Source organism: Volvox carteri, assembly GCF_000143455.1.
Source record: "Volvox carteri f. nagariensis unplaced genomic scaffold VOLCAscaffold_41, whole genome shotgun sequence".
NCBI classification, from domain to species: domain Eukaryota; kingdom Viridiplantae; phylum Chlorophyta; class Chlorophyceae; order Chlamydomonadales; family Volvocaceae; genus Volvox; species Volvox carteri.
Genome location: NW_003307584.1, coordinates 745,394 through 748,766, shown reverse-complemented (window position 1 = coordinate 748,766; position 3,373 = coordinate 745,394).

The window sequence follows — 3,373 nt, the reverse complement described above, 5'->3', positions numbered from 1 at the left end:
ACCAATTACATGCAAAATTACGGGTGAAGACCCAGTGATTACGGGTGGATTTTACGCGGTGCTGGAGGTGAATTACGGGCACATGTAACCAATTACACGCAAAATTACGGGTGAAGACCCAGTGATTACGGGTGGATTTTACGCGGTGCTGGAGGTGAATTACGGGCGCACGTAACCAATTACACGCGAAATTACGGGTGAAGACCCAGAGATTACGGGTGGATTTTACGTGGTGCTGGAGGTGAATTACGGGTGCATGTAACCAATTACACGCAAAATTACGGGTGAAGACCCAGTGATTACGGGTTACACGGGCAGATATTACTCTGTGATGTGATGCTTACTGCGTGTTAAATTAACGATTGGTGAATACTGCGGCAAGCCTCAAGATGGACGCGAACCCCTTGTCAAAGTAGCCTAAGTCTAAGTATGCTTGTGGACCAAGGCGCTTTGGACTCACAACGCCAACCAGCCAGCCTGACAGCCTGATGCATTCATCCAAACCATCATCCTCGAAAACAGCGTTCATGTCACCCCCCATACAGCAAGTGCTCTCCAAGAAGTCTCACCACCACTTGCAGAGTTCGTGCCTACTGCTTACTCCTATGGATGAAACCCCCGATGTATGACATGTACCGGCACCTATTGGGATTGGTCTGTCCCATCCTGCCTGGGGCCGACCTGGTGTGTGCACCCCCAAGCGCTCATCACTGCTGCCATGTTACTGCTCACTTCCACCACTGCCACTGCTGCCACTGCCACTGTTGCTGCTGCTAGCTTCGCTATATTTGCCTGTGTCCTCCGAGCTGGACTCCTCCCCAGCGCCAGCGGCTAGGACCTCTTCCTCACCAGCATCCGACCCACCCTCCGAGCTACCCTCCTCTGTCTGCCCCTTCTGCCAGCCAGACGACATGGAGAGTGACCCACCAGCGCCACCGAGCCACCCTGCGGAACCAGCCTGCACAGGACGGAAACGCACAAGATCCGTCCACCAGCGGCAACAGGATTTCATCAACAACAATACACGCTGTGACAACAGCAACGTGGGAACAGATAGTGCAGCTATACACGGCGTGCAACTCCGCGACCCGGCCCCGCAATGCACATCCTATATGGAAACGAGACGCATCATGGCAGCTCTGCAAAAAGACACCCGTAGGAGTGTGCCCAACCTAGGGAACCCCCCTGGGCCTATCGTCCAGGGACCGCGACCGCGCCCAAGCCATGCCATATCGGCATGACCCCCGTGACAGGAGAAATCGGTACCCCAAACCCAGTGCTGGTGTACCTTGCAGAAAAGGGACTCGACTGTACACCGGTAGCGCCACGTAACCCTCGCGCCCGGTGCAGGCGCAGGGGTGGCAAGGGCCAGCCCGAACACCGCCGACAGGGACCACACCGGTGATCAGCCTGCGCCCGAACCGGCCGGAGCACTACCGGGGACGCTGAAGCCACCAGAGCACCTCACCCCGCAATGGTGGAGACCTCGATGGAAAGTCGCCCGCGATCAAATACTGGAGGACAGGATACCCTGGAAGCCTGGAAAAGGCCAGGCAAAGGACACAACGGGGCAACAACAGATAGTTTATGACCTATACAATGATGTAGAGGACATCGTAGAAGTACTCACGGGCCCTATCACAAAACGCATCGTCCCCTCAAACGTTAAACCTCCCAAGAAACAGAAAATTGGGGCCGATACGACCGCAACCCACGAACAGTACTACACGGTTCGCTGGAAAGACACTATCACCCCGATATCTATCGTCGGCGCATACGCCAGCATGGGATACGTGCCCAGACAGCTATTACCAGTGACAGGTCTTTACAGCACGCGGATCGACCGCCACTTCCGCAGAGCGGTATGGGAACCGTCAGATATCCCCGCCGTGCAACTCGGTAGGTTACCCAACGGACCAGCGGCGATGGCGAGGTACGAGCAAACAAGGTCGCAGAGCGTGAACCCCCTCTCGAGATACCCCAAACCCAAGGACAGCAATCTAACGAACCCTCAGAGGCAAGGCCGATGGAACCCGCCCCCCTCAGAGCAGACCCAGCAGGCACACCCTATTCGAGCAAACACTACCTTTGAGACTGCACCGTGCAACCCATACATGGACACGCGCCCCACGGGAAATTACCGAATCCAGCTAGGTCTGCTAACCAGAGAGGGCGGCTCGACCGAAGGGAACATGGCCTTCATCTACGACCCGAGAGGGAAATGCATGGGCACCCTCACCCTGCAACGCCTGGAGACCCTCAGATTGTGATACCAACACACGATCGACACTTACCCGGAGGTGCACAGAAGCCTGTCCTCCCAGGGCGGCTTCACCGAGGATGTCGCGCGCCTTCTCCTGCGGTACGGAAAGGACCCCGACCCCGACGGGCGCGAAACGAAAGGCCCGCCACGGTCGCAGGCGACCATGAGCAGAAAACTGCGCTGTACACTGATTGATGCCCTGCACGCCCTGGATGCCGGTCCAGTCGTCGAAAGGTTCTCATCCCCGCTTAACTGCGGTGAAGAGGTGCAGTACTACTTCAGTGTCCACGCAGAAGACCAACTCTTCGGGGCAAACATAGATGCATTCTCTCAGCCATTTACAGGCCTCTCGATAGCACACCCGAACCCTGACCCAACCAGTGTCAAGAAGGCAGTAATGTGGGCAGTTGCAGGCGCATCACACACAATGACATCCGCACTGCCCACCGCCACACTACTCATTGTCCCGCACAGCCGAGCTGGCCCCCACACGCAGCTACACAACACACCGTATGTCTTCCAGCTCGTGCGGCTGAGCCGCGGTGAAGCATGCAAGCTTACCAGCGGGACTGGAACTGACGGCCCCACCCCTGACTACAAGGGGGGCCTGGACCTCGTCATGGTGGCCAACGACACGGCGATCCGAGGACTAAACGCCCGATCCATGAAGGCGCTCCTATCCAAACTCGAAGTGATGGACGCCACCGGCCTCCCCAGAAAACATCTGCGACTGCGGGACATGTCCGCGGGTACTCACTGCATCGGCACCCAACGACCCTACCCAAACAAAGTCGCTCAGGTCATGCGCAAGATGAATGCCTCAAAGCCGCCCAGACCAAGACCAACCGCCACAGTCCCCCACTCGGACGGACAGATGCTCCAGCAGCGCCTGACAGCAGCTTTTCCCGGACAAGTACCACTCAGGATGGACCCGCACACTATCATCTGGACCGACGGTAGCTGTATTAAATCGGCTGAAAACGACGGCCAGAACAAGTTGGGTGCGGCTGCATACTGTGGACCCACCGGAAAAACGCTGCACATCGACCCAGCGGGCGAAGGATGTACAAATACCATTCAATGGGCAGAGCTGGCAGCAATACGCGTAGC